The sequence below is a fragment of the Leopardus geoffroyi genome, chromosome A3, assembly GCF_018350155.1.
Source record: "Leopardus geoffroyi isolate Oge1 chromosome A3, O.geoffroyi_Oge1_pat1.0, whole genome shotgun sequence".
Classification (NCBI taxonomy): Eukaryota; Metazoa; Chordata; class Mammalia; order Carnivora; family Felidae; genus Leopardus; species Leopardus geoffroyi.
Genome location: NC_059336.1, coordinates 86,396,855 through 86,422,600, shown reverse-complemented (window position 1 = coordinate 86,422,600; position 25,746 = coordinate 86,396,855). Strand labels below are relative to the sequence as shown.

General features: G+C 42.2%; 1 protein-coding gene across 1 annotated transcript in view; it reads left to right on the top strand.

The window, feature by feature from the left end:
- Positions 1–25,746, top strand: part of GKN2 (gastrokine 2) — a 326,024-nt gene that overhangs the window by 7,519 nt on the left and 292,759 nt on the right. Inside the window, exon 2 of the mRNA XM_045446315.1 lies at positions 7,649–7,727. The gene's annotated coding sequence lies outside the window, so the exon portion shown is untranslated. The remainder of the gene's footprint in view (positions 1–7,648; positions 7,728–25,746) is intronic.

Below are 25,746 nucleotides of genomic sequence, written 5' to 3'. Positions count from 1 at the left end.
CTTTTCTACACACGTAAGTTAATTCTCAAGTTGGACAATCTGAAAACTGTGCACTAACTTTACTGGGAGACACGCTAATTAACAGTGAGTTTGGGGGAAAAGATTTAGCTTCAGGGGACATTTCTAGTTGTATGTGATTGTATCAGTTCAGGCACACATATGATCTCGTTAATAACCACCGAAGACCTGATTGGAGAGTGGATTTGTTATCTGTTGCTGTGTAACAACTGACCCCCAAATTTAGTGGTGAAAAACAAGACCCACAGTTTTTGTGGGTCAAGAATGGCTCGAATGGGTCCTCAGGCTCAGGGCCCCACAAGCTTCAGTCGAGGTCTCAGCTGGGGCCAGAGGCACCTCTGGGCTCAGTTGGGCAGGATCTTCTTCCAAGTGCACTCCGTGGTGGTTGGCAGGATTTAGCTCATTGATCAGCCAGAGGCCACCAGAAGGTCCTTGCCATGTGGGTCTCTCTGAGGGGCAGCGCATAGTGTAGCAGCTGGCTTCGTCAGGGCGAGCAAGCTAGAGGAGCCAGAGAAAGTGTGAGCAAGACAAAATACAATCTCAGAAGTGACATCTCATCACTTTCCCACTATTTTCTCCTAATTAGAAGTATGAGGGGTGCCTGGGTGGCTCAGTCGGTTAAACGTCTGACTTCAACTCAGGTCATGATCTCGTGGTTCATGGGTTCGAGCCCCGCATCGGGCCTGACATTGACAGTGCTGAGCCTGCTTGGGATTCTCTCTCTCTGCCCCTCCCCCACTCGTGCTTTCTCTCTCAAAATAACTAAACACAAACTTTAAAACGAAACAAAGCAAACAACAAAAAAGAAGTATGAAAATGTGGTCCAGCCTACGTTTGAGGGGAGGGGCTACAGCAGAGCACCAATTCCAGGCGGTGGGGGTCATAGGGAGCCATTTTAGAAGCTGCCCACCACAGAGCTCAGGGTATTTCATCTTGCAGGGAACTTTGATGGATCAGTGAAGCCAATGAAAGACTAGGCGGATAAATAAGCTGACAGATCTTTGAATAGCTCTCCCCGGTTCTCTGCAGCTATCTCTCCCACTAGCGTCAATTTCAGTGTTTTTTAAGCACAGATGGTGTCGTTGCATACGGGTTGGAAGGACAAGGTTTCCTCCTTGGACTTTTAAGAAGTAGAGCACGCTTGTTCCCAAGCTGACTTTCCTCTCCTTGTCTGACTTGCTCCCCGTGGTTTGACTATGCTCTGTGGTTTGTTTGCATGGCTGGGCAGGAAGATGGCTCAACCCGCCCAGGCTTCTAGGCAGCATAGAGCCCTGGCAGGGCTGATTTCAAAGTGAATCATCAGTCAAAATAAGCCATAGCCAATGTAATGAGCAGAAACCCATGTCTTTGCTACAGATGCACCATGACAGACCGTTCTCTGTGCCTTTGCATGAGCTGTTCCCCATCTGAAATGTCCTTTCCACCTTGTCCATCCATCCTTCTAGGTGTTCCTTCATGAACCTTCCTGATATTCCCTGTCCACATAGCTTCTCCCATCTCTTCTCAAAGTTCTAGAGCAGCTCACGTCCATGCCCCCAGTTTTGCTCCTGGTTACATCCTGCCTTGTGATGTTCTTTATTTTCTGTGTGGGCCTCATGCCCTGCCTCCAATGAGATGTCAGCTTCCCCAGGGCAAGAACTGCTGTCCGATTCCTTCAGACCCGCACTGGTACCCCACCCAGGGTGGAGCTCAGGGACATTTGAGGGCAGAGGTCCTGTCAGGTCTCATATGTTGAGCCTCCCCAAGCTCCTTGCACTGCACCTGTCCGCCACAGGCTTTCCCTGAGCTAATGTAAATTTGATGTGTCTGTGACATCTGCAGGGATGGCACCTGTTACTGAGGAGGGTGAGGGACAGGACTGTTTTCTCCTTCAGGCAGCAGTGCTGTGGGCAGAACTCGTTTCCATTCCACACTGCTCCTTTCACACATCCTTGACCACAGGGTCCCTGTGATGCAGGCACTTGTGGGGCATCTCGGTCAGACTTGCTGTCCTGAGGGCCTGGGGGTGCGCTGCCCTCGTGGCGATGCCCAGTCTGGAGAAATCTCTCCGACTGGGAAAGGAAATCTGGATCTTTATTTCTGGGCAAGCAAATCCCGCCTCCCCCAACATTCCTGCCTTTTGGAAAGGGTGGTTGTTTTTCTGCTTTGAAGGAAGCAGAGGGAAATGTGTGTAAGAGCTGCAGGGAGGTGGGGCCTAGGGGTTGGGCCAAGGCAGTCTGGGTGCAGTGGTGCAGACATAAGAGTTGGCCTCTTGCAAGTTTCATTCCGTGGATTCTGTCCCCAGCTCTGCACTTCCAACTCAAGGGATAAGACCTAATGTGTCCTAGTGTCTAGTCCTGTTCCCTAGTCACCGGGGACAGGAGGCTGTGTGCTCCTTCTGGTGGAACCCTGGTCTCCTGGGACTGTGATTGGTTGTGGGGGGTGGGCTGGGCTGGGGAGCAGTGTTCCTCAAGTTCTCCCGGGACCAGCACTTAATAACCAGCATTTACTGGGCCCCCACTGTGCTCCCTGCTTTGGGATGGTGGACTGGAAACACGCAGTCAGAGATGGTGGGTCCTTGCCCTGGCGGTGTTATGCCCAGAATTCGTGATCCCCCAAAACCGCCAGGGAGCCGAGTCGGATGTAAAAGCAAAAGAGCCTTTATTCGAGCTAGCTCGAGCTCAATCCCCTACCTGAACCGACGCAGCGGTGAGATGGGGGGGGGGGGGGGGCGGGAGCGAGTTTCAAAAGGACAAAGGTTTTATTGGGGCCTAGGGGCAGTTGGTGAGGTAATGGCTGTGGCCTCAGCCGATTGGCTGGGGAAGGGTCCGAGTCCTGTTAGGCAGGTGAGCGGGAGGTTACTCAAGGGGAGGAGGCGTGGTCAAGGTGAAGGACACAGAACAAGATGGAGTCGGCGGGCCGGGCGTAGGCCCGCCCTTTCAGCGGAAGCCTCACAGTCCAAGGATAGAAGGACAGTGTGACATCAAGAGTGTCGCATCTCTTGGTACGGGTGCTCAGGGCCTCGAGGGGCCACTTGGTGGGAGGCAGCAGGGAAAGCCAGAGGAGGCCATGCTTGAGTCTTGACAAGTAGGAGTTAGCTCCCTGGAGCCAAAGATTTTCAATAGAGAAAACGTAATGTGTGTGAAAGCCCAGACACCTGACACCGCACAGCACATTTGGGAATGTAGAGTGGGTTTGGCCTGGCTCTAGTGTAAGGACTTCAAGCAGGAATGAAAATTCAGTCTTGTATTCTGGAATGATCACTGTGTCCGCTGTGGAAGGAGGGCTGGAGGGTTGGGATAGCAGTGGGTAGGCCAGTAGATGCTCTATAATGGACCCTATGAATGAATCTGGAGAGCAGGAGGCTATGGGGGAAACATCAGAGGAAAGGGGCCAGAGTTCCTGTGGCTGTTTTGTGTGTACACACATGTACACGTGGTATGAGCGCGAGTACACGTGTGTGAGTGCATGTGCCTGCACACACGCGTGCACGTGCATGTGGGTTGTGCATGCCTGAAGTGCATGCTTGTGCATGTATGTGAGCGTGTGTGGGAACTGTGGGAGGGTATGATAGAGGGGCTGGGGAGCCTACATTTAGTCACCCTCGTATTCTTCCTTTTACATTTGAGTAAACTGAGGCTTTGATATCTTTTTTTTAAAGATATGTTTAATAATTTTTTTAAGTTTATGTATTTATTTTGAGAGAGACAGAGACAGTGCAAGTAGAGGGGCAGAGAGAGAGGGAGACAGAGAATCCTAAGCAGGCTATGCACCATCAGCTTTGAGCCTGATGTGGGGCTCGAATTCACAAAACCATGAGATCATGACCTGAGCCTTAACAGCTGAGCCACCCAGGTGCCCCAGAGGCTTTGATATGTTAAATAACTTCCTTTCTTCATTCGGTGAATATTTGATCACCTTCCATGTGGAGGGCATATTTTACACGTTTAGCCACTTTTATAAGTGGAAACATTATAAAGGAGCTACTATAATCTCCTCATAGATGAGGAAACTGAGGCTCAGAGATAAAAATCCTGATAAAATTGAGTAGAGTGTCCTGTATTCTACAGGGTGTCCCGTGACAAACGTCAGCCGGGGCTTTTTCAGACAGATGGGCTTCTCATTTTGGAAATCCCAAATCGTCTCTCTCTCTTTTCATTTTCTTCCTTTCTTCCTTCCTTCCTTTCTTTCTTTCTTTCTTTCTCTTTCTTTCTTTCTTTCTTTCTTTCTTTCTTTCTTTCTTTCTTTCTTTCTTTCTTTCTTTCTTTCTTTTCTTTCTTTCTTTCTTTCTTTCTTTCTTTCTTTTCTTTCTTTCTTTCTTTTTCTTTCTCTTTCTTTCTTTCTTTTTCTTTCTCTTTCTTTCTCTCTCTTTCTTTCTTTCTTCCTTCCTTCCTTCCTTCCTTCCTTCCTTCCTTCCTTCCTTTCTTTCTTTCTTTCTTTCTTTCTTTCTTTCTCTCTTTCTTTCTTTCTTTCACAAAAGGGTAATCTGGGTGCCTTTCAGAGTGCTCCAAGGATATAGGCAGGAAGGACTGAGGGGACAGGGAAGATTTTTAAAAACAATAGGAGGGGCGCCTGGGTGGCGCAGTCGGTTAAGCGTCCGACTTCAGCCAGGTCACGATCTCGCCGTCCGTGAGTTCGAGCCCCGCGTCGGGCTCTGGGCTGATGGCTCAGAACCTGGAGCCTGTTTCCGATTCTGTGTCTCCCTCTCTCTCTGCCCCTCCCCCGTTCATGCTCTGTCTCTCTCTGTCCCAAAAATAAAATAAACGTTGAAAAAAAAAATTAAAAAAAACAAAAAAAAACAAAAAAAACAATAGGAAGTCTGTCAGCACACCATCCTGGAGCCCAGGGCGGTGAATGGGTAGAGGGGTTCCTGCGAGTTGCAGAATTGTCTGAATGCCATGCCTCTGAGTTGGAATATTCATCCCAGTGTTACGTGGAAGGGGGAATGGCTGCAGCACATGCTGTAAGCTAGCACATCTAAATCCACCGTGAATATCGGCCACCTTGGTCTCTTGAAGTGCATGTTCTGAGTCAGTCAGCTGGCTGGGGCCTGAGATTTCGCGTTTCTAACGAGTTCCCAGAGGACATCTGTTCCACAGGGTTTGGACCACTCGTGGAGTAGCAGAAGTTTGTAAAGGCAAAGAAGTCAAGGTGCCTGTGGTTAATGAAGGGGGAACATGGACAAGAGTCTGAGGGAGAAGAGAATGAATTTTGTTTGGGATGTGTAGTGCTAAGGGCACTCACATTTTTCCTGTGTGAAATTATATGATGACTAGTGGGGTTAGCATTCAATGAGAGGTCAGTGAGAGGTCAGCGAGAGGTCAGCGAGAAGTCAGTGAGAGGTCAGTGAGAGGTCAGCGAGAGGTCAGCGAGAGGTCAGCAAGAAGTCAACAGTGAAGATGCAGTTCTGGGTCAGCACCACCTTGGAGGTTATGGTGGGTGTCTTGTGGGAAATGAAATTGCTTAGAGGTGGCGGGAGAGAGAGAGAGAGAGAGAGAGAGGGAGCGGGAGAGGGAGCAGGAGCGGGAGAGGGAGAGGGAGTTTATGAAGAGAAGAAAGAACAGCCACAGGATCTGAGACAGGACATTTAAGATGGTGGAAGAAAAGTGATGAGTGAAGACTGGCCAGGAGTGGTTAGAATATTAGGAGAACAACCAGGTTGGAGGATGGAAACCAAGTGAGAAGTCGAGAAGTCGGGAGGAGTGCCTGCCGCAGGGCAGCAAGGGAACCTTGGGGAAGGCAGGCAGGAGGCTGGTGGGAAGGAGGAGACTTTGGAGAATGTATTTGCTAGGCTCTCGCCCTCCATCACAGGCCTCTGCTCCTGCCAGTAACCCCCTCCACAGCTGCTCACTCTGGTAGGTCTCTGTAACTGGTCCCAGTATACTGCACCATTCCTTGTGACTGAAGGGATTACTGGTGGAGGAGTGCGCTGGTTTGAGAAAAGCAACCAAGCTTGTGTATCCTCCATGTCCCTTTTGGACCATAACCAATATAGGGGGGAGGGTCCGCAGGGTCAGATGTTGCAAGAGGAAGTGGAGAGCTCTCCTGGTTTCCCCAGAGCCATTTCCCAAATACGACGGGCATAGTGAGTTGAGGGTTGAATGAGACTCGGGGAAACATAGACTAACTACTCCTTCAGAAAGTTCAGCTCTGAGGAGACTGAGGGAAACTGTGCAGTCAGCAGAAGGAATCCTGGAGTTGAGGAAGGGGAGTGTAGAGTTGGAGACCCCGGAGCACGCTTACAGGCAGACAGGAAGGTGCTGTCAGAGAGGGAGAGATGGAAGATGGATGGAGAGTCCCAGGGGTCCAAGACCTCAGGATCAATGCACAATGTGGAAGATTCAGACTTGTAAAGGAGGAGGCGTGTCTCTTCAGATAAGGAGGAAAGGATGGATGAGTGAGGAAACAGGGACTTTGTGCAGGGGCAAGGAGCATGGATGCACCTCTTCTTGGGTGCTTTGAGTTTTTAATGACAAGGAAGCAGATCTCCACCTTAAAGTGATGCAATAGGGGTGGGGAAGAAGTTTAGTAAAAGCTGTTAGGGGGGAAACCAGAAACGTTTGAAGGAAAATGAACCGAGAGGTAGCAGCCAGGGGGACTTTTCTGTGTTCTGTGATCCCTCCCTGATCTCTTCACCATGTAGGCACCCTTTATGCACTTGCCCATTCTCGTTCCTCTCATGGAGAGAACACTTCTGCCACAGCGTTCCACAGTGGATGCACTGTCCTTGTGAGGGCTCTTGCCTTTGTGGGGTAATGACTTGTCTTTCAGATTTCTCCTCCTTTCCCCCTCAGTTCCAACATAGTGGAGCACATGAGTCCCCCAGCAGTTTGCTTGCTGGCTGACCTTAGGCTGCAGCTCCCCTTCTCATATCTGTCGGCATCTGTCTGCATCTTGCATTTGGCTTAGCTCACCATGGCAGAACTCTGGCGGGTCTGGAATTCCAGATCCAGTGGCTGCCTTCATCTTAGTTGTGGGCTTCTCTTTTATTGTTATTATTTTTTAATTTTATTTTTTAAAATTTACATCCAAATTAGCATATAGTGAAGCAATGATTTCAGGAGTAGATTCCTTAGTGGCCCTTACCCATTTAGCCCATCCCCCCTCCCACAACCCCTCCAGTAACCCTCTGTTTGTTCTCCATATTTAAGAGTCTCTTATGTTTTGTCCCCCCCTCCCTGTTTTTATATTCTTTTTGTTTCCCTTCCCTTATGTTCATCTATTTTGTCTCTTAAAGTCCTCATATGAGTGAAGTCATATGATACTTGTCTTTCTCTGAGTGACTAATTTTGCTTAGCGTAATACCCTCCAGTTCCATCCATGTAGTTGCAAATGGCAAGACTTCATTCTTTTTGATTGTGTGCGCCTCTCTTTTAAAAGGAAGAATCTGGTTGGCTCAGCTGAGCCAGTGGGTTGGTTTCTCCTGAGCCAGGTGTCCACTCATGTTTCAGTCAGCTCTGGCCCACCTGTCAAGTGTTACAAACATGGGCCCACAGACTCACCCTTCAGCAGAAATTATGGATGGTGTATGAGCAAGTTTATATAAGAAGCTCCTAAGGAGATTAACACCCTCAAAAGAGTTCAGTGCATGAGGCTTTGGATTGATGTGAATATAATTGTTTCAGGAAAATTCCTTTGGTTATTTCTCTAGGATGCTGAAATCTCCCTCAGCAATTAGCTGATGGCTCCCTGAAGATACTTCACCATGAGGTGGAACTCACTAAGAAAAAGTAAGTGAGTTTTCTCATCATTCCTATTTTCTCTGTGACTCCAGCAGATAGATCTGACTGGTGGAGAAGTTGGTAGAAATTAAGCCTGTGAATGTTCACCACCAATGTCTGCCCAGAGCTGCAGTTGCCTGAGGCAGAGAAAGCTCATGATTACAGGCCTGTCTGAGCCTCATAGTTCAGGGAAGAGATTCCAACCTACTTTTTCTGGCATAGCGGTGAGGTTTGGAAAGAGGTTGGGATTTGGAGTTGGAGTGTCTCATCTGATTCATCATACTGCACCATATAATTTCAGGAGAATTTTTATCTCACTGAGATGATAATTTTCAAGAGACAGCATCTCTAGAAGGATAATACATTGGGTTAAATTCCCACTAAGGTGTGGATGACTGATTACTCAAACTTTCCCTTGGAGCCAGCTCTGACTCTAAGGAGGGTATTGAGCTTTGAAGAACAGGACTGGAGGAAATACCATGAGAGGAAGACGTCAGTAAGGCTAAAGGCCAGAAGTTCTGTTAAGGAGATTTCTTCACATTTAGTCTCCAGCTGATTACTCTCAAGCCTGGGTGCATAGGTGTGGTGCTCACTGGGCTTTAAACATTCATGTCCCTTGGAAGCAAGCCATCACTGGGAATGTTGGTAAGGGGGTTGTCTCCGTAATGGACTTTAAAAGCTGGGCTCTGTTTTTCATGACTCTCCTTTCCTGAGATACTTGCTGACTTTCATCTTGACTTCCACAACAATCCTGTTTGAAAGAGATCATTTTGAACACTGTCAGAGTACTTTGCTGTGACCCGTTAGCCTGTTGACCCATGAACATATGTGTTCCCTCCATGAAGAGCCAAGCTCCCTGGTTTATTGCTACTTTTGTTTACAAAATAAAAACAAAAGGGCACCTGGGTGGCTTAGTCAGTTAAGCATTCCACTCTTGGTTTTGACTCAGGTCATGATTTCACGGTTTGTGTGTTCAAGCCCTGCACTGGGCTCTGTGCTTTCAGTGTAGAGCCTGCTTGGGATTCTCTGTCTCCCTCTCTCTCTGCCCCTACCCTACTCGCATGCACGCGCTCACTCTCTCTCAAAAATAAATAAACTTAAAAAAAAAAAGAAACAACTTGGGGAGCCTCCTTCCTAAAGCAACAATAATGACAACAACAAAGAGACCCATTGGGTCTGTTTCTCAAGATGACAGTCCTTCATCAAGTCTCAGATGCTACATGCATTTCTTTTGTAAAGGATTCCTGACTTTATATCTCTCCAAGGACTTTGTAAGGATGATCTCACCCTCTGAAATTGGCAGAGAAGAAGCATTCCGATTTCGTTCCAGCACAAGAACAGAAAGGTGGTTGTTAAGCAGAAATTGTCCAGTCAGTAATCAGACAAGCCCTGACCCTTCTTTCCCAAAAGATTCTGGTCAAATTCCGGAGATATTCTTACAGGTAGGATTTACCCTAGACCCCAGAGGCATCTGCTTCTGATCTAAGAGGTTTTGAGGTCTGGTTGGTTTCTGGGCCTCTGTGAAGGAAAGGGGGACTCAGGAGAGGGCTAATGTGGACTCCTTCCTACTATGTAGAAAAATGGGATAAAACAAAAACCAAATTAGTTCAGCTGCTGGAAGTGAAGAAGGAATAGAAAAACATAGCCGGAAGTGGTGAGTGGTGCTACAACAAGCCAGGGATGTGAGTGTGTCTGCCTCTGCTCTTATTAGGCTGGGGTAGGGCCCATGCAGAGATGAGAGTTAAGGCCTTGGGCCAGTGCCATTTGGAGGCCTGAACAAGAATGCAAAAAGGTGGGGCAGTTGCAGGGCCGAACTCTCCATGAAAGGAGGACTAGAAAAAAAAAATCTAGCCATTGAATCAGGAAGAAGCCAGGAAAGTTTGCCTCTGGTTGGGTTCTGAGTAGAAAAAAATAAAAGGCTTTTGAGAAAAAAAATGAAATCCCGTGATTGTGCTTTGAGAGGTTCTGGAGACTGAGTGTATACTGTTCATGAGTTGTAGCATCCTAAATTAAGAGATGCACATAAAAATTGGTCCCGGTTATGTTGCTGCTAGGTCACATGCAGAAGCAGATAGAAAATCATGCTGTCATAGGAAATTTCCATTGAAAAATCAAGCTCAGTTGAAGATGAGCTTTCAGTAAAAAATTACAAAAGAGCTGTCGGAAGATCCACTACAAGAACTTGCAGGCACAACGAGCCGGAGGATCAGCAACCCCAAACTTGAAATCATAGAATCTGAAAGGGACCATGGATACAGGGTTGTTTCAATAGTTATACAGATAAAAGGGAAAAATAGAAGCCACAGTGGAAGTATTAACACTAATGGGAAAGATTGGAAGTAACACTGATAATAAAACATATTAACGTTCATGTTCAGATTTGAAAATAAGTAGGCTTAAGCTGAGGAAAACAGGTTGCCACTAACCAACAAAACAATAAAACACAAAAGGTTCAGCATCCTTTGAACTGTGTCCCACTCCCCCCCACAAAAAAACAAAACCAAAAAGTACCAAACAAGTCCAAAAGCCAGAACTTGGAAAGAGAAAATGGGAGGCATACATTCATTCTTGTCCTGGCATATTTCAACCCACTGGGGCTTAGCATGGTCTGTATACTCTTGGAAAATATGCTAGCTAGCGTTAGGATTATCATGAGGATAAGAATGTAGACACTAAGCTTGGTTGCCTAGGACACCAAAATAATCTTTCTATTATAAAGACATGATACTGGAAATGCTGGGCCAACAGGTTTCCTATGAGCAGCCCCAAAAGAGCGTAGAGTAGGAGAGAATGAATGGGGAATCTGAATGGAGTCATGAGATGGAAAAAAAGTTATTTGTTTATTTATTTATTTTCATTTATATATATTTTTAGTGTGTTGTTTTTAAAAATTGTATAATTGTTCAATTCAAGCTTATATGGCAGAGAATGTGGGTACATGCCTGATAATCAGCCACCATCAGTGTAATGAATCAGTGTTAGCTTTACCTCCCCTACCAGCTCATGTTCCACTATAGTATTGTTAGAGACAGTAGAGTCCACTCTCTTGTTAGTACCCTGAGCTTGGTTGGGATTATTTTGGTTGTAGAAAAAAGAAGAAAGTGGGAAAGGAGAAAAAAGCTGTTATTATTTGAGATTATATGATGGCCAACGTGGAACATCCATGAGAACTTATAGGCAAAATGTTAGAAACAATGAGAGCTGAAAAAGATCACTGGGAACAAGATTGATACACAAAATCATTGGTAACAAAATTTAGACAATGTAATTAAAAATACTATTTATAATAACAGCAGCAACAACAAAAAAAACTATGAGCTCTTAGAAATAAATATAATAAAAGAGTGTAAAACTGTTATGGAAAAATCAAAACTATTTATTGAAAGATTATAAAACAAGACCTAAGGAGTTAGAGAAAAAATTCCATATTCATGGACAGAAAGACTTGGTAGCATAAAAGATGTCAATTTTTTTGTCCAAATTAAATAAGTTAATTTAGTTCCAAACAAATTCCCAGGAGAGTTTGTCACAGAGCTTGACAAAATAGATCCAAAAATTCAAACAAAAGAAGGAAGGCCAAAAATATCCAAAAAATCTTAAGTCATGATGATGATAAGAGACTTATTCTACCGAATTAAAAAAAAATCATACGAAAAAAAAATTATATGGTGATTTGAACAGTGGGATATTGGCATAGGGATAGAGAAATCTACCAATGGAACAGAATGGAGAGTGTAGGAACAGACTCATGTATATCAGGGATTTGGCTTATGTGAGGTAACATTACAAAGCAGCAGGTAAAGAATGGACTATTTAATTAATTGTCTTGGACAATAAACTATGAAAAAAGATGAAATAAGATTCCTACCTCACCATATATACACACTTCTTCTTCTTCTTCTTCTTTTTTAAATGTAATTTATTGTCGCACTGGCTAACATAACAGGGTATAAAGTGTGCTCTTGATTTTTGGGGTAGATTTCCATGGTTCATCGCTTACAGCACCCAGTGTTCCTCCCAACAAGTGCCCTCCTCAATGCCCATCACCCATTTTCCCCTCCCCCTCCATCAACCCTGTTTGTTCTCTGTATTTAAGAGTCTCTTTTGGTTTGCCTCCCTCCGTCTCTGTTTGTAACTACTTTTCCCCCTTCCCTTCTCCCATGGTCTTCTGTTAAGCTTCTCAAGATCCATATATGAGTGAAAACATTTGATATTTGTCCTTCTCTGACTGATTATTTCACTCAGCATAATACCTTCCAGTTCCATCCATGTTGCTGCAAATGGCATGATTTCATTCTTTCTCATTACCAAGTAGTATTCTATTTTATATATAAACCACATCTTCTTTATCCATTCATCAGTTGATGGACATTTAGGCTTTTTCCATAATTTGGTTATTGTTGAAAACGCTGCTATAAACATTGGGGCCCATGTGCCTCTATGCATCAGCACTCCTGTATCCCTTGGGCAAATTCCTAGTAGTGCTACTGCTGGGTTATAGGGTAGTTCTATTTTTAATTTTTTGAGGAACCCCCACATTGTTTTCCAGAGGTGCTGCATCAGTTTGCATTCCCACCAACAGTGCAGGAGGGTTCCCGTTTCTCCACATCTTCACCAGCACCTGGTTTCCTGAGTTGTTCATTTTAGCCACTCTGACTGGTGTGAGGTGGTATCTCAGTGTGGTTTAGATTTGTATTTCCCTGATGATGAGTGACGTTGAGCATCTTTTCGGACACATACACACTTCTAGCTGGATTAAAATATAAATGTAGAATGTAAAAATTAAGATTTTAATAAGAAAATATAGAAAAATATCTTTATAACTTCAGGGTATGCAAAATGCAAAATTAAACAAGACCAAATAGGCAAAAAAGTTAAAGAGAAAATTTTGATAAACTTTCATGAAAATGAGAGAAGTTTGCAATATCTACAGCTAATAAATAGTGTGCAGAAATACAAAAAGTCTTGAAAATTAGTAATAAGAAAACAGGCAACAAAATTGGAAATTTATAGAAAGGAAAATTGGATGCTGATGATAAGAAAAGAATCTTACTTTGTCAGTTAATGAGGTGATTGCAAAATAAAATAATTTCACAATATCATCAGATTGACAAAAATGCAAAGCCTGATAACACTAAGTGGTGGTTAGGATGGGGAGAAATAGAAACTCTTTCATAGTGGCAATATAAATTCATACACCAATTTCTAGGAAAATTTTACAGTATCTATTATAGTTAAAGAGATGCAAGCCTTTGACTTAAGCATTTTCATCCCCACTTATGTATTCTAGACAAACGTTGGTGTTTATGTGTAAGAGAGTTCACCACAGGACATTTTGGAATAGAGAAAATAGAGAATCAATCTAATCATCCATAAATAGAATAAAGTTTTGAGAAGTGCCTTTTTGGCTCGGTTGGTAGGGCACAGGACTCTCACTCTTGGGTTGTGAGTTCAAGCCCCAGTGTTGGGCATAGAGCTTACTTAGATAAAAATGAATGAACTAGATCTCCTATGTCAAGACAGTTTTAACTCTCAAAGAATATTAGAAGTGAGAAAATAACCTGTAAGATGATATTATAGTTACATCCTATTATTTTTTCAAACTGTTGATTATGACTCATCCATAAGTTGTGAAATCAGTTTAGTGGGTCACTGCCAGCATTACAAAATAAAGTTAGAATAGAAAGAAAATATCTGAATGTGTTAGAAGTAAACAGTAAGTATTTCCATGACAGTGTTGTTTTATATTACATCCACATGCACACATACAGGTATATATGGATACATATACGTGTGTGTACATGTGTGTGTTTACCAAAATGCAAAATGCATTTCTTACAATGAATATGGTAGAGAAGTCCAAAAGCCACCGTTTTTTATACATTAAAAGTGTGAGAAGGCACCTGACTGGCTCAGTCCATTAAGCATCCCACTCTTGATTTTGGCTCAGGTCATAATCTCATGGTTCATGAGATTGAGCCCCATGTTGGGTTCTGTGCTGACATTGCAGAGCCTGCTTGGGATTCTCTCTCTCTCTCTCTCTCTCTCTCTCTCTGTCTCTGTCTCTCTCTCTCCCCATCCCCCTCTCATACATGCCTTTTCTCTCTCTCAAAAAAAGTGTGAAACAATATTATAAGTTTACAGATTCCACAATATTCATGGGAGTGATAAATGCCAGTGTTGGGATAGTGGTTATCACGGGAGTGAGAGGGAAGAAGAAGCCATGGGGTCTGGGTGTGAAGATTTTGCTCCATCTGTGTTGTTGCAAATGGCAAGATTTCCTTCTTTCTTATTCTTTACTGAATAATATTTCATGGATATATGTACCACATCTTTTTTTTATCCATTTGTTTGTAGATGGGCACTTAGGTTGTTTCCATGTTTTGGCTATTGTGAATAATGCTGCAGTGAACATGGAGTGGAGATATTTCTTTGATATTATGATTTCATTTTTTTTTAGATATATACCCAGCATTAGGATTGCTGGATCATATGGTAGTCCTATTTTTAATTCTTTGAGGAACCTCCATATTGTTTTCCATTGTGGCTGTACCAATTTATATTGCCACCAATAGTGCACAAGAGTTCCCTTTACTCCACATCCTGGACAACATATGTTGCCTCTGCCTTTTTGATGATAGCCATTCTAACAGGTGTGAGGTGCTATCTCATTGTGGTTTTGATTTGCATTTCCCTGATGATTAGTGATGTTGAGTATCTTTTCATGTACCTCTTGGTCATTTGGATGTCTTCTTTGAAAACAGTGTCTCTTCATTTCCTCTGTCCGTTTTTGAATTGAATTGTTAGTCTGCTAGGAGTTGTATGAATTCCTTGTGTATTTTGGATGTTAGCTCCTTATCAGATATATAATTTTCAATTTGCAGTATAGTTTTCTTCCATTCTGTATGTTGCTTTTTCATTTTGTTGATTGTGTCTTTTGCTGTGCAGGTGTGTTTTATAATGTAGGTCCATTTATTTATTTTTGCTTTTGTTGCTTGTGCTTTTGATGTCATAGCCAAAAGAGTGTTGCTAAGACCAATGCCCAGGAGCTTTTCCCTATGTTTTCTTCTAGAAGTTTTATGATTTCAGGTATTATGTTGAAGTCTTTAATCCATTTGAGTTAATTTTTTGTGAGTGGTACAAGATAAGAGTCTAATCTCATTTTTCTGCATATGATTATTCAGTTTTTCCAGCACCATTCATTGAAGAGACTATTCTTTCCCCATTGAGTATTCTTGACTCCCCTGTCAAATATTAGCTGACTGTATATGTTAGGGTTTATTTCTGGCGTTGCAATTCTGTTCCATTGGTCTGTGTGTCTATTTTTAGGCCAAAACCTTACTCTTTTGATTCCTATAGCTTTGCAATATAGTTTTGAAATCAGGCCGTGTGATGCCTCCAGCTTTGTTATTCTTTCTCAAGGTTGCTTTTGCTATTCATGGTCTTTTGTGGCTCCATTTGAATTTTAGGATTGTTTTTTCTCTTTCTGTGAAAGATGCCATTGGAATTTTGATAGGGATTTCATTGAATCTACAGATGGCTTTGGGTAGTAGAGACATTTTAACAATATTAATTCTTCTGATCCATGAACATAGAATACCTTTTTATGCATTGGTGTCTTCTTTGATTTCTTTTATTAAAGTTTTATAGTTTTCATTCTATAGATCTCTCACCTCCTTGGTTATATTTACTCCTCAGCCTTTCATTTTCGTTGGTGCTATTGTGAATGGGATTGTTTTCTTTATTTCTTTTTCAGATATTTCATTGTTAGTGTATAGAAATGCAATTGACTTCTGTATGTTGGTTTTGTATCCCTCAACTTTACTGAATTTGTTGATTCATTCTAACAGTTTTTTTGTGGATTCGTTAGGATTTTCTAAATATAAGATCATATCATTTGCAGAGACAATTTCACTTCCATTCTAATGTGGATGACTTTTATTTCTCACTCTTGCTTAATTATTCTGGCTAGGACTTGCAGTACTATGTTGAATATGAGTGGTGTGAGTGGGCACCCTTGTGTTGTTTCTGATCTTAGAGGAAAAGCTTTCAACCTCTCATTGTTGAGTATGATGTAGGCTGTGTGCTTGTCATGTATGGCCTTTATTATGTTGATATATGTTCCTTCAGTACCCAATTTGTTGGGAGTTTTTATCATGAAAGTATGCTTTATTTTGACCAATGTTTTTTTTGCATGTATTGAGATGATCATATGTTTTTTATCCTTCATTCTTTTATTTTTATTTTTATTAAAGTTTATTTATTTATTGAGAGAGAGAGAGAGAATGAGAGAGAATGAGTGGGGGAGGGGCTGAGGGAGAGGGGGACAGAAGATCTGAAGCAGGCTCTGTGCTGACAGCAGAGAGCCCAGTGCAGGGCTCCAACTCACAAACCATGAGATCAGACCTGAGCCGAAGTCAGATGCTTAACAGACTGAGCTACCCAGGTGCCCCGTATCCTTCATTCTTTTAATATGATGTATCACATTTATTGATTTATGTATGTTGAAACATCCTTGCATTCCAGGGATAAATCCCACTTCTTCATGGTGTTTAATCCTTTTGTTGCATATTCACATTGCATATAAATTTCTTATTTTCAAGAACCATATTTAAGATAAAATGGCTGTCAGTAATTAAAATGAAATAAAGGAAAAATAATGTATAAATTAGTACATCATTTTACTTTTCTCTTATTTTCCCTATCACATGTTTATTGTATTGTATCACTCATGCTCCATTTTCCTCCTCGCTATTTGCTCCACTGAGTATTGCCCAAAGCTGGAACCCATATCTCATCAGGGCTGGCCACCTAATAAGGTCTCCTACCCACTGTTTTTCTTTTTTCCCCAGTAAAAACTTATCTGTCCTATGTCCCATTCTTATAACAGGGTTTTCGCCCAGGTATCCTGGTTAAAAAAAAAAATTTATGAGATGAACTTTCCTGGGGCATATAGTGTTATAGCCCTAGTGGGTTCCCAAAGGCTACACTGCTGACAGCCTGGGAACAGGAGTGGTGGGGTTTACACTTAGGAAGAAGTGAGAAGCGGTCGTGACTGGGCAGGCTTGGTCATGATTTGGAGCTTATAAGCAGTTTACCACCTCTAACTTCAAGTCTCAAATTCCTTGTCATTTCTGATGCGGCTCATCCTATCTCTCCATCCAGGCTCTGCCTGCAGAGGGGTCCTCACCCGAGAGATTCACTCCTTTAGTCCTATTTGGGAAGCCTTCCCCTTACATGGCAGCATCTTGGGGTCCAGGAAGAGAGATCTTGCTGTAAATTCAGATGCCATCAGGCACTGAGAAATTATGACTGTTTTTGCTTTTTTTTTTTTCCAGTGTGGTTCGTTGGGTAGCTAATTCTCATTGGTTATGCTGAGGTGAGGATTCTTTGGGATTTTGGAAGAAAATATCCTCACATTTTCCATTCCTTTCTTCCCAGAGACAGTTTGCTGGCAAGTAATGGCTACCTCTCTCTGCAGCCAGATGAGAAACAGAACTTAAGGCAGAGGCGAGAACAATGCCCATGTGGCCAGTGACATTCTTTGGTCTTTTTTTTTTTTTTTTTTTTTTTAAAGTGTAGGAAAATGCAAAACTTAAAAAGGGCCTAATCTCCAGAGGAGTGAAAACTGCCTCTGGGGAGAGAAGACTGTGGCTGGGATGTCAGATGCTACATTTCTCTTTCCTCCTGGGAGGAGGATCTTCGGTTCCCACATCACAGTCCCTGACCTGGGTGTCTGATGGTGGAGGCTGCACATTTGAGTGCTCTGGGGCTCGGTCCTCTGCCTCATCCTCTCCAAAGACAGGCTCACCCAGACTCCGGCCCCAGGGAGCTCTGAGAAGCACCTTTGTTGTGGTGACTTCTGCTCAAGTCAGCCAGAGGGACAATTCTCACCTCACAGGGCTTCTGAAAGGCCTCACATACTGCCTCAAATGTAATCTCTTGCTTTCCATTGTGCTTAGGGAATTGCTATAACTTTGGAAGAAAATGATAAAATAAAAACAGTACATGTATGCTCTTAAAATAAAAAAGCAGACAATGTTACAGAAAGCCAACAATGGAAAGCTCTTGTCTCTCAGGCCATGGCCACCCACCCTGAGCCCTGCTTCCCAGAGGAAACCGCTCTTAATTGTTGCTTTGTTTCTTTTTTAAATTTAGTTTTTATTTTATTTTATTTTATCAAGGTTTAACGGGTGAACTAGTTCTACAAGGCTTGTTATTAAAATAGCGGTACAAGTTTCTTTTTGAGATGATGAGAATAATCTAAAATTAGAATGTGGCGATGGTTGCATAACTCTGTAAATACCCTAAAACCCATTGAATTGTGCACTTTAAATGGAAGGACTTTACGGCATGTTAATTATATCTCAATAAAGCTATTAAGAAAAGGGAGGACAATAAATACTTCCAAGAAAAGCAGTCTCCTGACCACCTCCCCCACACCAACCACTTTCCCACTTCACGGAAGCAACCGCTTTCAATTAGTGTGATATTTTCCTCCACGTTTCTAAACTGATTTGCTTGCAATGCTATTTCTTGATTATTCGGTTTTAGTCATTTACTCTTTAAACAAACTTTTTTTTCATGTTTATTTTTGAGAGAGAGAGAGAGAGAGAGAGAGAGAGAGATGGAGTGTGAGCAGGGGAGGGGCAGAGAGAGGGAGACACAGAATCCCAAGCAGGCTCCAGGCTCTGAGCTGTCAGCACAGAGCCCGATGTGGGTCTCAAACTCATGAGCCGTGAGATCATGACCTGAGTCAAAGCGAGAGGCTTCACTGGCTGAGCCCCCAGACACCCCTAGTCATTTACTATTGACTTAAAAAAAGATGAGGTTTTAACCTTCTTTCGTATTACTTACCCTGGCCCCTACCATTCTACTCGCACACTTCTCATCCTCCATCTTTCTAATACAGTGTTATTAATATTTTGGTTAGCTCAGTTTTCTGTGTTTACATTAGTATTAGGACAAAAACTCCATGGGCAGCAGCTCAGTTGTGTGGCATGAAGGAAGGTTTCTTAGTTGGTCAGCCTCCTATTTTTTTCCCTCCCTCACCCCCACTTCCAGTATCAGGCATGGCTGATTTCTAGATCTTTGAGGCATCAATAGTAGTGTGAAGTGTTTTGAGGCTGTCTCCACTGTGGTCTTGGAATACGGTTGTTTTTTTTTTTTAAGGTGACCCTTGGGTTATTTCTCACTCATCCCATCCATCTGCTAATTTCTGAAAATTTGTCACTATTTTCTCATCATCCATTCTTTTGTTTTAAAATAAAATTTATTAAAATACAATTAATATTCCATACAATTCACCCACTTAAAGTATACAATTCAGTGGGGGGCGCCTGGGTGGCTCAGCTGGTTAAGCAACTGACTCTTGATTTTGGCTCAAGTCATGATGTCACAGGTGGTCATGAGATCGAGCCCCAAGGTGGGCTCCGTTGTGCATGGAGCCTGCTTAATATCATATCCTTCCCTCTTCCTGTGCCCCTCCCCTGCTTGGTACACACACTCTCTCTCAAAAAAAGTGTACAATTCGGTGGATTTAATATATTCACAGAGTTGTGCCTCCATCACCTCAATCAATTTTAGAATGTTATAATTTATTTTTCTTGGTGTGTTTATGCCTTAAAACGTCTTTTACTGTATCTGTAGTGGGATTTTGGAAGCTAGTGGAGGCTAACACGTGTATTCTATCTGTCATATATCATCAGAGCATCTACTTCATATCTACATATCACTTTTTGATTTAGTGAATTAGACATTATTTAATGTCTTCTTGCAATAATAGATGAAAATTGAATGCAGTTACATAGTTATAGTACTATTTTTAGTTCCTTCATTAATTATCTTTGTAACTTTAAAGGTTTTGGTCACCTTTTTATTTCTTTTTCTATCAATTATAGATGGCATCTCTTAACAGTGTGTGTGTGTGTGTGTGTGTGTGTGTATATATATATATATATATATATATATATATATATATATGTATATATGATTTGCTTCTTTTCTTTTTCATTTACCTCTCTTTCACTTACGTCTTTCAGCTTGTCATCTATAATTTTCCCTTTGCATTTTTTCCCTTTGTATTTTTTTTTAGGTTTTTTATGTTTATTTTTGAGAGAGAAAGAGAGATAGGGCATGAGTGGGGGAGGGTTAGAGAGAAGGGGAGACATAGAATCTGAAGCAGGCTCCAGGCTCTGAGCTGTCAGCATAGAGCCTGACGTGGGGTTCGGACTCACAAACTGTGAGATCATGACCTGAGCAGAAGTCAAATGCTTAACCGACTGAGCCACCCAGGTGCCCCTTTCCCTTTGTATTTAAAAAAAAAAATTTTTTTAACGTTTATTTATTAAAAAAATTTTTTTTAAAATGTTTATTTATTTTTGAGGCAATGTGAGTGACAGAATGCAAGCAGTGGAGGGGCAGACAGTGGGAGACACAGAATCTGAAGTGGGCTCCAGGCTCTGAGCTGTCAGCCCAGAGCCTGACGCAGGGCTCAGACTCACAAACCATGAGATCATGACCTGAGCTGAAGTTGGACACTTAACTGACTGAGCCACTCAAGCACCCCATAATGTTTATTTATTTTTGAGAGACACAGAGAGACAGAGCATGAATGGGGGGAGGGCAGAGAGAGAGGGAGACACAGAATTGAAGCAGGATCCATGCTGGGAGCTGTCAGCACAGAGCCCCACGTGGGGCTCGAACTCAAGAACCGTGAGATCATGACCTGAGCCAAAGTCGGATGCTCAACCTACTGAGCCACCCAGGCACCCCTTCTTTTGTATTTTTAATGTATTCATATATTTGTAATATATTCATAACTATAACCATCATTAATTTTTATGCTTTGCCTATATGTTGATCCAAAAGTTAAAAACAATAATAAAAATTGTTTATATTATAAATATGTACATATTTTCATTGCATATTCAACTAGAGCATTCTGATTATATTTTATATATATTTTTTGTTCAGTTTTAATTTTTCTGGAATTTTCAATGAACTTTCTTTTCTTCTTGCATTGTCTTCCTGAATTACGAGCTTAAGTTCTTCTAAGTAATCAAGAATAGTATCATATGTATAGAATCCACCCTTTTCCTTGATTTTCATTCTCTGGGTCCTCTGCTATCTTGCTTGAATCTGGAATTATTGTGCTAAATAGTTTTTATCTTGGATCCTTAACCTCCTGGGTTGAATCTCTTGTTTCTAGGATTCTGTGTCATCTTCTTTCTCATTTTACTCTTTTTTTTTTTTTTTTTTTTTTTGCTGGGGCTCATCCTCAAGTATATTAATAGAAAGGTAGTAAAATTTTCTTTCCTTGAAGGTCTCAAAATATCTTTGTCTTAATTTTATATTTTCAATGATAGTTTGACAGGGTATATAATGCTATGTTGAAACTAAATTTTTCTCAGAAATTTTAAGGCTTTGTTCCAGTGTTTTCTAGAAACCCTTATCTCTGATGTAATCTCTGATACCAGTCTGGTTCCTGTTCCCCTGTAGACCATTTTATTTTTCCTTTCTAGAGGCCTTTAGGATTATTCTTTTTATCCTTGGGGGTCTTGAAATTTCACCTCTGTCTATTTTGCTCTCTTTTTCATTTTTGGCACTGCATTTGGTTGACCTTTCAATCTAAAGACTTGTATCCTTCAAATCTGGGTGAGTGGGGTACTATTTTAAAAATAATTCTACTCCCTTTCTGTTTCCTATACTCCCTCTCTTTTTCAGTGGGACTTCTATGGGTCAGATGGATTGATCTTCTATGAATTTTGTTTTTTTTTAAGTTTATTCATGTATTTTGAAAGAGAGAGCAAGCGGGTTAGGGCAGAGAGAGAGAGAATCCCATGTAGGCTCCACACTGTCAGCATGGAGCCCAATGTGGGGCTCGAACTCAAACCGTGAGATCATGACCTGAGCCGAAACCAAGAGTCAAACACCTAATCAACAGAGCTACCCAGGTGCCCCTTTTTTCTTTTATATAATATTTCCCTTTACTTTTATTTCTTTGCTAGGAGGTTTTCTTAACTTTATTTTCCAATCATTCTGATGATTTTTAAATTTCTTTTTGAATTGTTTCCTTTATTCATAGTATCTTGTTATTATTTTATGTGATGTCACAAATCTTACTGAGGATACTAGTTAGAGACCTTCTTGTCTCTGAGTTACCCATATCTTAATGTTTATGTTGGTCTTTCTCACCGTCTAGGCTTCTCTCAAAAGTCTAGTGAGGTTTTAGTTATATTCAAGGATGAAGCAATAGAAAAAGGCGATTGGGAAGTCTGCGTGTGAGGGAGGAGCTTTTCAACTGGTAGGCTTTGTTTAAAGAAGGAGAGTGGGCAGGAAGTTGGATCTTACCAAGGAGACTCCAAATGCCCTGCTTTGGCCACCCTAGCTTTTCCCAGCTTGTCTACTCTTTGAAGGGAAGAACCCTCTGTTATGTTTGTTTGGAGTAAAGAGGGAATGATTAGAGAATACAAGTCTGCTAGTTCTGCACAAGTTGGGGACAACTCTTTTGTATACAGACTTTCCATTAATCTCCTTGTTTTCAGCCCTTCATCTTACTCCCATTCTCTAACACCTGGCATTTGTGAGTTGAGACCCTCTCTGGGGCTATTCAGGGCAGGGGTTTCAATCTTCAGCTCCATCCCCTCCATGGGTCCTGTAGACCATAGCATCCTCCATCTTGTTTCATCCTTTGCCAGCTCCTCATGTGTTTGTTTTCTGTCCTTCAGAAATGTATTGCAATCCATTGTCCACTGATGAATACTCCCACTCTCTTTATTGTGACGAGCTTTTAAATATTTTTACTGTCATTTTAATGAGGTCTTTCAAGGGAATGAAAGGTAGTAGTATGCTATCTTGATTGGAAACCCTGTTAGTTTTGATAGATCTTGGGTTTATTGACAGATCTGGGTTGCAGTTACATAGCTCAGTGCATTTTTATGCTACTTCATCCCTTCTCGCTGCAACATTGCTATTATGTGGAAGACTGGAGAAGCCCTGCGAAGAGTGAGCTAAACGATTCATTTTTCTGGGGCCCAGGTTCCTCACTTTACAGTCATTCTTGCAATTAATGAACCTCTGGTACTTATGTGGTTTTGCGTTAAGTGCTGGAGAAACAAAGATGAATTAGTCACAGTCCTTTCCTATCAGCTAGTTGGGGTAAGAGTTGAGCAGAGACAAAATAATTAGATTTTATGGTGAGTGCTATGATAGAGATATGTAACAGATAATAGAGGAAGATGAAATCATGGAAGGTTTCACAGAGGAGGTAATATGTAAGCTTAAATAAGAGTTCTCTAGATTGACAAGGGAGAGGGAAGGCATTCCAGGAAGAGGGATAAGATGTACCAGGAATCATGACAGAGCTTGGTGCTATCAGGGAACATGTAATAAATAATTCCATGTAACTGGATGGAGCATAGGTGCTAGTAGTGCAGGAGGGATGAGAAGTGAGACTAGAAAGTTAACAATGGCAGCTAACATTCCTTATATGTACAATTATCACACACATTTACAGATGAGGAAACTGACCTTAAGGTCCCTCAATTTGTAAGTGGGGTAGCTGAGGTTAGATCCCTGACAGTCTGGTTCTAGAGCTCATTCTTTTTGTTTAGGGGTTAGATGACCAAGGGTTTTGTTAAGGAGTTTGGGCTTATTTTTACAAACAGGCCCTAGGGTCGGGGTGAGACAAGATCAACGTTGTGTTTTAGAGACATAACTCTGGAGCCCCTATTTGGAAGGTCAAAGTGAGAGAACCAGAGAGCAAATTAGGGGATGGTTGCTTCATGTATCAGGGGATGGATGATGAATCCTGAATTTAGAAGGGACATGGGGCTGCAGTGGAAGAGGTTATTATTTATTCCTGAAGCAAAATCAACAGAACTTGGTCACTAACTAGATGTGAGAGTTAGGAGGAGATGGGGTCAAGATTAGGTGACTGAGACAATGGTGTTTAAGATAAGCACTCTTTGGAGATGGGAGAGGAAGAGAATGTGCCATTGAGGTGACTGGATCATATCCAGGTAGTCATGTCCAGACGTGTTTGGAAGGATGGATCTGGAATGTTGGGGAGACATCTGCGTTGGTGCTACAGATTTAGGATTCACTAACCCATAAGGAAAATTGAAATCATGGGAATGGATATGAAGAGAGTATGTGGTACGAAGAAAACCAAGGTCAGAGTCCTGTGAAGCATCAGAATTTATGAAGACCGTGCCCAAAAAGCTGGTTGATGACATACTTAAGAAGAGGTGTAGGGGTTTGGGTAGTGGGAGAAGTTAGGAAGATTCCAGAACTGCCTCTGGGCAGCTTTGGTGTGTGGGGCCAGGCTCTCAGGGAGGCAGCCTCAGGGGAGAGCCAGGTCTCTGAAGGACAAGGGGAAGGGGCAGGGGTGAAGCACGGATGGAGAGAGGTTTTCCCAGAAATGAGGACTCCAGGGGGAAAAGAAGAAAGGGAGAATAGCGTTCAGAAGTGTTGGGGTGGAAAGAGGTCACTTGACTGAGAGTTCAGTGACCGAGGGCACCATGGAGGGTGGCTGAGGGAGGGTTGGGAACCATTCCAAACTGGCCCCTCTTCTCTCAGCTATTTCCAGCCTCTAGTTACTCAGGTGGCTGCCTGTCGCTGCATTTATAGATCCGTGGCGTTGAATCTGGGTCCCTGAAGTGCTGATGTGTACGTTTACATCCACATATTTGGCTTCCCCGGACCCCAGGACAGATGTGGAAACAGTAAGCGCAGGCAGCCAAAATAAGCAGAGAGGCTTACAAATCCAAACCTCCTTTCTGTTTAAACTGGAACGTCAAGACCCAGCTTCATTCCTCCAATCTGTTCCAGTCCAAAGGAAAATGGGCCATCTCTGGTCTCACATTTTGGAGCAGAGCATGACGACTCCATGCCACATGCCCGATTGGTTGGTCTGGACCACCACACAGCCTGGTGCCCGGCCACTCCTGAGGCCTCCTGCCAGACTCCACACAGGTGTCTTGATTGGTTTCTGAGTGTCTCCTGAACCCGTCCCAACAGCCCATCTAGTAGATATTATATTGGTCTCATTTGCAGCTAGAAAAAAAGGAAACTCAGGATCACACAAATACTAAGCAGGAGAAGTAGAATTTATTTTATTAAACTTTTCTTTTGTTATGAAATATTTCAAACACAGAGGAACATTCCAAGAATACCATATGATAGCTCTATAAGACTTTAACCTTAAGCTACCCCTGCATCAGATTTTTAAAAGAAAATATTAACAAATCCAGTTAAAGCTCTCCGTATGTCCCTTTCTGATGTTTTTTTTCTCCTCCTTCTCTTTAGAAATAACTACTATTTGAAGTTGATGTTTATTATTACTATGCAAGTGTTTATATTTTTGTGCATTGAGCAATCAGCCATTGTTGGGTCATGTTTCACAATTCCCTTCCAGTCCTGTTCAATCCAGATTCTAACTCCTTAGCTCCCTAATTTGGATGTTTAAGTCAATTTCCTTACTTCCTTCGATAATATTACAGGCTTATTATGGGTAGTTTGTCTTGCTCAAGCCTTTCTTGCCAAACCATTCTGTGTAGTGAATGGACCATGAACAATATTTTCCACAGAGCAGAGGTGGGTGTGGAAGGTGGGTGGAAATGTGGATCAACCAAGAAGTCAGAGGACATAGGAGCACCAGAATCTTCTGGACAATGCTTGCAACAGTCTCAAGGTTCTTCCCACTTCTTCTCGATGAGTTTCTCCCATCTGGCAGAAAGAACTCTCCTAATATTAAATCCTACAGGAAGTGGAATGTTTAAAGGTTTTTGAGGGGTTTTTTTATTGAAGATTTTTTCTCATGTTTTGCCTGGTATTTTCCATGAGTCAAAGACAATGAAATAAAAAAAAATCACAGCCATCTTCATCAGTGATGAGTTCTTCAGCTTCTAGAACAGTGAGGTACCATGTTTTCTGCAGAATTCCAGGATGTCCAGAATTTTCTGCAATGATGGAAATGTTCTATAGCTATGCTGCCCAGTACAGTAGCTCTTAGTCAGTAGTCACA